Below are 13,281 nucleotides of genomic sequence, written 5' to 3' on the forward strand. Positions count from 1 at the left end.
CAAATCTGTTACCTGTAACTGAGCGGGTTCGGGTTATCTCAGTCGAGGGTTAAGATTTTGTAACAAAAACCCAACCGAGGCGTAAGCCAAGGTTTGGATGTTACATAATCTTAGCCCGAAACTGAGATAACCCGATCTCGTTCAGTTACAGGTAATCGATTTTTTTCTCGCACCTTAAGTTCGAAAAGAACTATTAAATTTTGCTAAAAACTACAAGTATCCTCCCGCCTTGGGACTCAAATGATAATGACCTCTTCACTACTAAAGCTACATTTGAATGCTTCCGCGTAAAAATGGAGTCCGTACTTATATAGATTACAACGTATTTCACAGTGTAGATTATATTTTATCTACAACATTAAATATCTAACTATATCAAAACTATACATTTAACGACAAAACAGAACATTTATACTGCTAATTGTCAATATCAAGCAGTTAACGCGCAGATGCATTCATCAGTGTAACAACTCCGCGAAATATCACGTAAAGGTACAAGACAGATCGGACGAGATAGAAAAATCTAGCATGTGGTATAACGTGGGATATATCTGTCTGAGGTGCGAGAAATCGTGTTCTCGGTGGTGTCTCACAAGGCATCTGTTCTCGGTGGTGTCTCCCAGGGCATCGTGTTATCGGTGGTGTCTCCCAGGGCATCGTGTTCTCAGTTGTGTCTCCCAGGGCATCGTGTTCTCGGTGGTGACTCCCAGGGCATCGTGTTCTCAGTGGTGTCTTATAACGTGGGATATATCTGTCTGAGGTGCGAGAAATCGTGTTCTCGGTGGTGTCTCCCAAGGCAGCATGTTCTCGGTGGTGTCTCCCAAGGCATCGTGTTATCGCTGGTGCCTCCCAAGGCATCGTGGTCTCAGTGGTGTCTCCCAAGGCATCGTGTTATCGCTGGTGTCTCCCAAGGCATCGTGGTCTCAGTGGTGTCTCCCAAGGCATCGTGTTCTCAGTGGTGTCTCCCAGGGCATCGCGTTCTCGGTGGTGTCTCCCAGGGCATCGTTTTCTCAGGGGTGTCTCCCAGGGCATCGTGTTCTCGGTTGTGGCTCCCAGGGCATCGTGTTCTCAGTGGTGTCTTATAACGTGGGATATATCTGTCTGAGGTGCGAGAGATCGTGTTCTCGGTGGTGTCTCACAAGGCATCTGTTCTCGGTGGTGTCTCCCAGGGCATCGTTTTCTCAGGGGTGTCTCCCAGGGCATCGTGTTCTCGGTGGGGTCTCCCAGGGCATCGTGTTCTCGGTTGTGGCTCCCAGGGCATCGTGTTCTCAGTGGTGTCTTATAACGTGGGATATATCTGTCTGAGGTGCGAGAAATCGTGTTCTCGGTGGTGTCTCACAAGGCATCTGTTCTCGGTTGTGTCTCCCAGGGCATCGTGTTATCGGTTGTGTCTCCCAGGGCATCGTGTTCTCAGTGGGGTCTCCCAGGGCATCGTGTTCTCGGTTGTGTCTCCCAGGGCATCGTGTTCTCAGTGGGGTCTCCCAGGGCATCGTGTTCTCAGTGGTGTCCCCCAGGGCATCGTGTTCTCGGTGGTGTCTCCCAGAGCATCGTGTTCTCAGTGGTGTCTCCCAGGGCATCGTGTTCTCTGTGGTGTCTCCCAGGGCATTGTGTTCTCGGTGGTGTCTCCCAAGGCATCTGTTCTCGGTGGTGTCTCCCAGGGCATCGTTTTCTCAGTGGTGACTCCCAGGGCATCGTGTTCTCGGTGGTGTCTCCCAGGGCAGCGGGTTCTCGGTGGTGTCTCCCAAGGCATCGTGTCCTCAGTGGTGTCTCACAGGGCATCGTGTTCTCAGTGGTGTCTCCCAGGGCATCGTGTTCTCTGTGGTGTCTCCCAGGGCATTGTGTTCTCGGTGGTGTCTCCCAAGGCATCTGTTCTCGGTGGTGTCTCCCAGGGCATCGTTTTCTCAGTGGTGACTCCCAGGGCATCGTGTTCTCGGTGGTGTCTGCCAAGGCATCGTGTTCTCGGTGGTGTCTCCCAAGTCATCGTGTTCTCAGTGGTGTCTCCCAGGGCATCGCGTTCTCGGTGGTGTCTCCCAGGGCATCGTTTTCTCAGGGGTGTCTCCCAGGGCATCGTGTTCTCGGTGGTGCCTCCCAGGGCATCGTGTTCTCAGTTGTGTCTCCCAAGTCATCGTGTTCTCGGTGGTGTCTCCCAGAGATAGAAAAATCTAGCATGTGGTATAACGTGGGCTATATCTGTCTGAGGTGCGAGAAATCGTGTTCTCGGTGGTGTCTCCCAAGGCATCTGTTCTCGGTGGTGTCTCCCAGGGCATCGTGTTATCGGTGGGGTCTCCCAAGTCATCGTGTTCTCGGTGGTGTCTCCCAGAGCATCGTGTTCTCAGTGGTGTCTCCCAGGGCATCGCGTTCTCGGTGGTGTCTCCCAGGGCATCGTGGTCTCGGTGGTGTCTCCCAAGGCATCGTGTTCTTGGTGGTGTCTCCCAAGTCATCGTGTTCTCAGTGGTGTCTCCCAGGGCATCGTGTTCTCAGTTGTGTCTCCCAAGTCATCGTGTTCTCGGTGGTGTCTCCCAAGGCATCTGTTCTCGGTGGTGTCTCCCAGGGCATCGTTTTCTCAGGGGTGTCTCCCAGGGCATCGTGTTCTCGGTTGTGGCTCCCAGGGCATCGTGTTCTCAGTGGTGTCTCCCAGGGCATCGCGTTCTCGGTGGTGTCTCCCAGGGCATCGTTTTCTCAGTGGTGTCTCCCAGGGCATCGTGTTCTTGGTGGTGTCTCCCAGGGCATCGTGTTCTCAGTGGTGTCTCCCAAGGCAGCATGTTCTCGGTGGTGTCTCCCAAGGCATCGTGTTATCGCTGGTGTCTCCCAAGGCATCGTGGTCTCAGTGGTGTCTCCAAAGGCATCGTGTTCTCAGTTGTGTCTCCCAAGTCATCGTGTTCTCGGTGGTGTCTCCCAAGGCATCGTGTTCTTGGTGGTGTCTCCCAAGGCATCGTGTTCTCGGTGGTGTCTCCCAAGGCATCGTGTTATCGCTGGTGTCTCCCAAGGCATCGTGGTCTCAGTGGTGTCTCCCAAGGCATCGTGTTCTCGGTGGTGTCTCCCAAGGCATCGTGTTATCGCTGGTGTCTCCCAAGGCATCGTGGTCTCAGTGGTGTCTCCAAAGGCATCGTGTTCTCAGTTGTGTCTCCCAAGTCATCGTGTTCTCGGTGGTGTCTCCCAAGGCATCGTGTTCTTGGTGGTGTCTCCCAGGGCATCGTGTTCTTGGTGGTGTCTCCCAGGGCATCGTGTTATCGGTTGTGTCTCCCAGGGCATCGTGTTCTCGGTGGTGTCTCCCAGAGCATCGTGTTCTCAGTGGTGTCTCCCAGGGCATCGTGTTCTCAGTTGTGTCTCCCAGGGCATCGTGTTATCGGTGGTGTCTCTCAAGTCATCGTGTTCTTGGTCTTAGTTGCTACAATGAGTATAATTGTTTAACAATAGTGGTGTCTCCCAAGTCATCGTGTTCTCGGTGGTGTCTCCCAAGGCATCGTGTTCTTGGTGGTGTCTCCCAGGGCATCGTGTTCTTGGTGGTGTCTCCCAGGGCATCGTGTTCTCAGTTGTGTCTCCCAGGGCATCGTGTTATCGGTGGTGTCTCTCAAGTCATCGTGTTCTTGGTCTTAGTTGCTACAATGAGTATAATTGTTTAACAATAGTGGTGTCTCCCAAGTCATCGTGTTCTCGGTGGTGTCTCCCAGGGCATCGTGTTATCGGTTGGGTCTCCCAGGGCATCGTGTTCTCAGTGGTGTCTCCCGGGGCATCGTGTTCTCGGTGGTGTCTCCCAGGGCATCGTTTTCTCAGTGGTGTCTCCCAGGGCATCGTGTTCTCAGTTGTGTCTCCCAGGGCATCGTGTTATCGGTGGTGTCTCCCAAGTCATCGTGTTCTTTTTGGTGTCTCCCAGGGCATCGTGTTCTCATTTGTGTCTCCCAGGGCATCGTGTTATCGGTGGGGTCTCCCAAGTCATCGTGTTCTCGGTGGTGTCTCCCAGGGCATCGTGTTATCGGTTGTGTCTCCCAGGGCATCGTGTTCTCGGTGGTGTCTCCCAAGGCATCGTGTTCTTGGTGGTGTCTCCCAGGGCATCGTGTTCTTGGTGGTGTCTCCCAGGGCATCGTGTTCTCGGTGGTGACTCCCAGGGCATCGTGTTCTCGGTGGTGTCTCCCAGGGCATCGTGTTCGCGGTGGTGTCTCCCAGGGCATCGTTTTCTCAGTGGTGTCTCCCAGGGCATCGTGTTCTCAGTTGTGTCTCCCAGGGCATCGTGTTCATTATGGTGTCTCCCAGGGCATCGTGTTATCGGTGGTGTCTCCCAAGTCATCGTGTTCTTGGTCTTAGTTGCTACAATGAGTATAATTGTTTAACAATAGCAAAAATGGTGACTAACCCCCTTAATAATACGTGAAGATAACACTACATACGAGTACAATACATTACATATAAATTAAAGTAAATAATATTGCCAATAACTGAAATTTTGCGATTACCCATATTGAATGTACATTACCCTCACGAAAAGTCGTTTTAATGAAAATTGCCAGGCAATTAGTATTTGCAGATAATATAGTTCATTCTACACAACAGTGTCTGAACACACTTATCCAAAATATTGCTTGGCATGCAATAAATTTTTGAAAACGACATTCAACTGTAAATATATGAACGTTAAGTTGTGAAGTTTTTTCGCCTATCAAAGTAAATGAAGGGATCTTTTGCGAGCGACCATTTTCAACAAAGAAAGTGTTTAACATTGGAGAATTTTAATATTTCAACAGAAGCATTTCCACAAGTTTCTGTATCTATTCATTTTCTGTTACTTACAATGTAACATAAGGAGATTCCTTCTGCAGATTCCCAACCATAACCTTAAATCAAGCTCTGTGTTCTAAAATGTGTTCTCTTATGATCATGCAATGGTATACAATAGCATGCAATGGAATACTACATATATGAAATGATTATTTTGCGAAGAATAATTAACAGTAACAGAACATTTTTACACGAGAGTCAGTTGTCCGTGTGTAACGTTGTCTGGTCGTTAAACCATCGTTACGTCTTACATATCCCAAACCGCTCATTTAGACAACTAGGCGCATATCCCATTTTAATACTGTGGAGAGATAGTGATGAATATCGATTTCAAAATAATGTGTTTTTCCATTAAAACAATGTCGGATAAGGTTACACCAAATCCGCACCAGTTGAACGTTACAGATCGATACTGAGATAGACATCTTCTCTCAGTGTTCGTCACTATTGATTTCCATCCCATCAATTTCACTATTTAGTATGACCTTTTCACACGAATGCGGATCGATATTATCAGCTTTTAGCCTTAAAATCGAAGGAAATGTTTCAGTTTTATTTTGCGGTAGAGACGGCTGAGTCATTTGGGTTTTTTCCGGTTTATTTATCAGAATATGCTTTAAATATGTGTTTTGAGAGAGAAAAAAACCTTATCAAAACATATATCAGCAAGACAAGTATGTTAACACATAAGTTTATATCGAAATTAATTCTTTAGAAAATTTAATTTACCCTATTCTTGAGGAGACTTTAAGACGAGAGCAATTTTATGATTTATTGCCCTTGCTGTGTAGACCCGTGATTATTTCTTTCCCGAAGATTAATCATGTTTCATCTATATAATCCTGCCAGATACGCTGTAATGTAGCAGTAAAAAGAGGCGGTTAGAGATTGATGACACACCGTACATGGAATGAAGAGAAGAATATTGCAAATATCACAATTTCACGTTGCATCCCGTTGAAATAATCACTTTACACGTATTTATTTGTCTTTAATTCCGCAAGAACTTCGAATGTTATACAAGTCAAAATCAAGTCGAATATTTCTTACGACATGAAGCAATATTTGTTTAGTAGGTAATTTTGGATGTCGATGTTGCTGGCATTACTTGTTGTTTCTGTTTCAGCTGGGGCAGTTGTTATCGTTGTTTGTTGGTGTAGGTCGTTAACACAAGTTAATCCTGTATAAAGAGCCGAGTCAGCAGATCATGTAGTAGTTGTGCTACATTAGTTTGGTTTCTAACTTTCTTACGTACAAAATCGATACGCATCTCCAATACATTAGCAGTTCTTAATCCATTTTACCGCCCATGTCCGCATCTTCGTTGTATGTAGATGTGACGTCACTAGGTTTTCACGTATCATTTGACCGCCAGGGTCTACATTGTAATAGCGGTATGGAGCTGTGACATCAAACGGCATATGTCAAACACCAATCACGTGTTCGTGCTGGCTTTCCATTTGTTGGTTAGAACTAGCCCCTGATATAATGTTCGAAGAAAGAAACCAATAAGTACATTCTTGTAAATATGTTGACTTTAACCACACCTAAGTGATGCTATAACAACTTAGTTTACGACGCTAGTCTATGAACCCCGAATCACACCGCAATATTCATGATACTACATAATGGCAATAACGCATTACAGGGACCTATGTTTAACGTACTTTGTCCCATTACTGTGATATATGTTTCAATCAAACTATTCCTGCTATTTTTGACAGTAACGACATTCCTACTGTAGGTTTGGGATACAATTATCCCGATACATCCTATTTCGTGGATGCAATGAGGCGACTAATGAGGTCCCCTGTAGAATTGTGGATTTGCATCCATTGGTTTTTATCGGGACGTCGAAAAGACCACATTGTCAACGTCCAGACACAACAACATACAATGACGCTATAAAATGACCATCGAATGACCCATTTGTCATCGAACACCGTCATCATATTAACTTTGATGATGGGGGACACGTAAATTTCCCTCCTTCGAAAAACATTAAATCAGAAAAAACATGCTAAGTCCTTGTGATGGTTAAATATAAAAAAAAAATACAAAGAGTTTCTTAGTACCTCCCTAGCGCTTTCAACTCTTTAGAGGTTCACATAATTACAACATAACACAATCACAACATAACACAATCAAAACATAACACAATTACAACATAACATAATTACAATATAACACAATTACAATATAACACATTAACAACATAACACAAAAACAACATAACATAATTACAACATAATACAATTACAACATCACACAATCACCACATGACATTATCAAAACCTAACACAATCACAACATAACATACAACAACCCACTGTAGAATGCCACTGAGTCTTGTTGAGATGTTATACTATCTGTTCTATGTTTAGCTTTGGATCTCGGGATTTTCCGTCTGCCCTTTATTCAGAACTAATTGTGAGGCTGAACACTGCCCCTTCTGTACTTGTCTTCAGACGGCGTTGGTTGACATTTACACCTCTATATATTTAGATATAAGTATTTATAGACAATATAGTTATATATCAGACAGTCCGTGTCAGTGTCATAGTAAAGATGCGTTACAATCGTGCCTCGTTACAGACAGCCGGGACGGGTTTTCAATAAGATCCGAACACGTTGACATGACCGTGGCAATAAATCACTCACTGTGATGTATTCCTTATGCATCAGTGGTCAGTCTGAATAGTCAATATACCGGCGGGCCCTGACAAGGTCGAAATCTTTTGTCCAGTATCAATTTAGATCGACTCCGGACAGTGTATATCGCCTGCCAGTAAGTCTATACCACACAGCGACATTTCACGACACACACATATTACGACAGCCGGAAACACCATACCTCCATTCATTTCACCATTCGAGAAGGCGTTGCTTTATTTTTGAAGTCCAGCAAACTTAAGCGTTTACACTGATTGGTAAAAAATGAGTCATTTTTCTTAGCTACCTCTCCGGTTAATGGATAACAAGACACACGCACCCCTGCTAAGAGCTATCGCCAATGGTAGAAAATTAAATCTGTGATTACAAACGAATTTGACAAGGTCTATTTCCGATTTTTCTTGTTTCTAGGATTCCTCAATGAAATGTTCCCGGTCCGATATTTTAGTTTCCGGGATTCATTAATGCATATTCTTAGGTCCGATTAACTTCCGGACATCCTAAAAGAACGGCAGTGTTCTACGCCCGACTTTCTTTATTTCCTAGGATCTTCAAGGAACTATCTTTGATCCGTTTTCTTTGTTTCTTGGTATTACGCAAGGCCTTGTTCCTTGTCTCATTTTACCTGGTTTTCCGGATTCCTCAAGGCAAAGTGCTAGGTCATTAATTCTTTGTCTTTGGGGTTCCTCAAGGCATCATCGGACCACCTTTCTTTGTTTCCAGATGTCGTCATGGTTCTGTTCCCAGTAGACTTTCTCCAAGCACTGTTCTATGTTCTAATTCACATTTATTATCAACCCATTTTTCTAGGTCAGATTTTCTTTGTTTCCGGATGTTCTCAAGGTTCTGTTCTCAGTGTTACTTTCCTTGTTTTAGGGTTTCTCAGGACAATAATCTTGGTCTAATTGTCTCTGTTTCCGGGATCCGTCAAGGCATCATCCTTGATACGCCATTCTTTGTTTCCGCAACACACCCATTGTTTTAAAATAATGGATAATTTCATCAATTTATATATATTTTACTGTCTTAGTTTAATTTCCGAGAAAATAGAGACATTTGCAAATAAATCAGATATCAGAAAGATATTCAAGTCGAATAGTTTTGTTATTCCATGGTCAGAGCCCAATAACTCAACATTTAAATTGCTTCATTCTGAACCTTATATACACACGGAAATTTTTTAATCCTCTGTGTAGATTCGGTTCCTACAGACTTATTCAAAAACAGAACTTGATGCTTAGTTTGAATACATAATTTAGAACTAAAGCAATAGTACGATGTACAGACAGAAATACGTTGACGAATGTTATTGTAAGGTTTCCATACACACCTGTTGACAATGACCGACAGAACAGCCAGTGACACGAGATGAACTCAAGTGTTGTGTATTCAGAGGGAGGTAATTACACTTGTCTCGGTCATATCTGGTGTCAGGGGAAATTAAACCCCTGGACGATCGTAATGATATATCCGTAGTCTTCTTTGCACGTGATAGGTCAAATAGCTCTGTAGTCAATCAGAACAATAGTTTTTATGAAAAGATTGTATGTTAGTCAGAAAGCAGTGAACTCTCCTTTTTTAAACGTTTCTATTTTGTATATCTGAATTTTATTATTCATTTTCCAATTTTCTTTTCCAATACACACTCCACCAGTGTTCAGTATAAGTGTGAGTTATAATAACACTAATTAAATGATGCAGTGAAAATTATAAATCTCTTTTGTGTAAAGATAATTTGACTTTTTCTGCAGTGAAGGGACAATAAGTATTGCCTATTGTACTATACTCTCCTGACAGACTGGATGTGATATTGGCACCAATATTGTCAGACTGTTTTATGATGGGCTTTTTTCTACATGACACCGGTGTATATTAAAATGTATATTATCTGAAGATGTCGATAAAACAGATTTACTGGTATACTAGATCTGTCACATCAAAGTAACAGGTCAGCAGAAATGCAAGGCGTGTGTCGGTATATCTATATATGGCCGTTAGCCTATGTTTGTAGACTACTTACCATTATCATTCCAAGTTGTATATTGCTTTGACCTTGGGGACGACTTTCAAGGATGACGCGGACGTGGGGAGAACGTTTCTGATAGATAATATTACCGAAGTTTCAGTACGAACATAGAAACGTTTAGTCAGATATCGTTGAATGACGCCCTGCCTTATCTTCGTTGTAAATTCTGAAGATATAAATGTCAATTCGACATTTAAAAATCTTTCTATTATCCAGGTAAATAGCACATTCAGCATACTGAATTATTAATGCTGCTTAATATTCCCCATACGTAGGCTTCTTGCTCTTTATGTTAACGTCTATTCTCTGTAAAAGTTAACAATAACAACTGACTTCAAGGTTGTCAACGATTTTGATTGTCCCCTTAGCATGACAACACTTTTCAAGGTTGTCAAGGTTTACGATGACATCCGTTTACATGACAACGAGAAGTATGTGTGTCGTTGTCAGACTGTCACATTTCCTATTATCTAGAAGCTGACATTATAGCATCGGGTGCACTCCCCTTACCAGTATATATCACATAAGGCTGTTGAAAGTCAATGCAGAGGTCAATATAAACTTCAAAATAAGGATTCGTTGTTTTTGCAGATTTGTGTGGCTACGTCAGAGATCGGATGGTACCTTTGGTGTCGGCAGATTACACCGAGTCACAATAGAAGGAATTAGCAGATCACTGCACATGCACTACGTATCCGAAGTTAAATAAGATCGGTGGTTTAGATACTACTGATGAAACATGATCGGAAGTATTACGAGTAATGCTAGCTATTGAGATATGGCGTGTGTAGGGTAAAAACATGCTCTACTGAGCAATGAGAACTAAATTTGCCAAGCTTTGTGGTAGTCTGTAACACGGTTTTAAACGAAATCTCCAGGGCTAACCTCACAAACTCAGTATATATATTTCTTGTATGGCAGAGGGTTCTTGTCTAGATAAATCAATTACAGTAATATGTTGGAGGGTTAAACAAATATCATCGCTGTTCTTAGATTAGCGTGTACCCCTCGTAAATCAAAAGACACGAGTATAGGAGCCAAGAAGTACCATCGGCAAGTCAAAAATACCATAACTTACAGGACATACAATTCAGAAATCTCAGACCATGTGCAAAATGAACACAACAGTGAGAATAACTAAAACATGTCACTGTTTCAGTTTTATTGGATTCAAGTCTGCTTATTAATCGTTCTACTGATTTTAAGTTGAATACTAAAGAAAAACTCATCACTCTCAAATAAAGATGTACATTTGTTTAATATACATTTGTAGCTTGTTAAATAAATACTGGAGGATATATTCTTTAATCCTTTTACGTGTTCTCGGATTCTATCCAACAATCCCGACAAGAATGTCCTTATGTACTGCAGAAATAAATGGGAAGCAGTGAGTTGTTTACAGCTTTGTTTTAGGCTTGGTCCTAATATCAAAGACCTGCAAATTGGTCATAGGTATACCTATGAGTCATGGGGGTTGTTGTAGATGTTAGTTACATTGCTTTGCTATTTTATGCTACCAGTAGCCCGTATTTCCCCTGGCCCTCACACCGGACTAAGACGTGTTGGCAGGTAGATGTCCCTTACCAATCATCTGCCTGTTAAAATGTCTAAATCTGGTGTAGGGGCCAGAGGAAACTCGGGCTATGCTGCCAGTTGAATGGTCCGACGGAAGGTTTAATGGTAATGAACAGTTCAACATTTAATCAATGAACAAAATTAGACGTTTATTCAACGTTGAACTTCAACGTTTATTCAACGTCATGGTTCAACGTTGACTTTTGGTACGTTGTTTCAACTTTCACATTAAAATTTTAATTAAACGTTTAAACAACGTTGAATAAACGTTTATTCAACGTATATTTGCCTGCTGGGATTGGTGTAAGACCATCCAGACCTAACCCTTATACCCCCAACCCGAGTCATAAGTATTACATTTCCGACGATGTGTTATTTAACTATTGAGTCTTGATACAACTGCCGTCCCCTTGTTCAGGGACAACGCTGCATATACTATGATGAACACGCCAGTGTGTTCTCTATTTGTCCTTCTGGCAAGGATCTGTTATACTATTAAAATCCAACAGAAATTCACCCATGGAAAGAGATTGAGATGGAACAATAATTAAATTAATACATTTAAACACAAGACCATACCTAGAGACGGTAAGTACATGTACTCTTAGCAATAAATGCATATTTGAATCGAAGTGTGTTCTTATCTTACAGGCACATTGTCGGCGGTAGGGTTTGGTTTATACCTGATTACACTTTAGACTTTGTAGTGTACCTTTATTGGGAAAGGCATCGCTCTAGTCCTCGGGTTCATTGTTGGTCTTACAGGCACGTGACGATATACCGGTGTATCTACCTAGATAATCTTCGTCTCAGTTACAAATTGTATTTGAGGTCATCGCGTTCATGAGCAAAAAACAACAATAACTATATGACAAATGTCGCTATCTTAATTTCCTAATCGAACATAGATGTGTTTTATATTTCAGCAAAGTAAAATCTGAAACATGTTGACCTAAAATCTATGATCCGCTTTGACTAAATGATCAGACCCGGAGAATGACCGTCTACAGGGAACTAGACTATGTGATGTCCAGCTGATGTTAAACACGCCTGGATGGATTATAACCGTGAGAATCCTTGGTAAACGAGAAAGTCTGACTGATGGCCTTTTTACGTTCATTTGCTTACTTCACACAAGTTACATTAAATCTTTAATGTGAACTTTTATTTTTTTGGTGGTAGGGAAATAATCGGTCTAACATACCATGTTAAATTTAAATCGAGGGTTGAGGTTTCACATGCAATATGACAATTACATATTCCAGTGATAAACATGTGCTGTGTTTGAAAATTGCATTGTTTTTGCACCTTACTTTTGGTGGCATACCATCGTGTCGGTTATAGTGTATGTGTGTGTTTTTCTACATTAAAAAATCTTCATGTACATTGCAAATAATCTTTTTTCTTCAGTGTTTGAAGCCACATATAATAGATATTAGCCTACTTCTCCGGGTTTCCGTATAACACAGTGCGACAGCTCGACCCACGCAATAAAACAGGCCTCGGATACTCCCACGGTATGATTCATAAACACTTGTTTGAACACCCGGGGTGGTAAGAAACGACATGTCCTGTAGCCGACCTGTGTAGCCGAGGAGGGTGTGTGACTAACGCTACACACACAGACTTTCTATTGTTACTCATGTAACTTAAACATGCGTTATCGTAAAACACAAACATAATGATAAATGGGTTTTATCAAGGTGAATTCACACCCCCATTCCTACAACAGAGTCGGCTTGTACCAATCGTCTATAGTTTATGAGAAATAAATGGACATTTTGAATTTTATTTACCCCGACTTAGCTGTAATACTATATGACTGTTAAAGATGTTAATCTAAGTTTTAAATAACCGAACATATGATCTTTTTTAACTTTGAATGAGTATCATGCTATTATCATTATTATAGGAATTACGTAGTCTCTCTTAAGTAAGTAAAACTTGTATGTACGGTGTATGGTGATGCAGTGTAGCCCATAAAATAGACTGTTCAACTTCACTAACACAAAAGCATATCCTCAACAACCACAAACTACTTCCATAAGTTGTGAACAAGGATAATCAAAGCGGAGAGTTGTACAGGAAACTAACATGGTAGGGTATTGTATCAGAAAAGTTCATGGTAGAGTACTGTAGTAGAAACGTACATGGTAGAGTATTGTAGTATAAAATACATGGAAGAGTATTGTAGTAGAAACGTTCATGGTAGAGTATTGTAGTAGAAAATACAT

Source organism: Mizuhopecten yessoensis, unplaced genomic scaffold (assembly GCF_002113885.1).
Source record: "Mizuhopecten yessoensis strain PY_sf001 unplaced genomic scaffold, ASM211388v2 scaffold6697, whole genome shotgun sequence".
Lineage (NCBI taxonomy): Eukaryota > Metazoa > Mollusca > Bivalvia > Pectinida > Pectinidae > Mizuhopecten > Mizuhopecten yessoensis.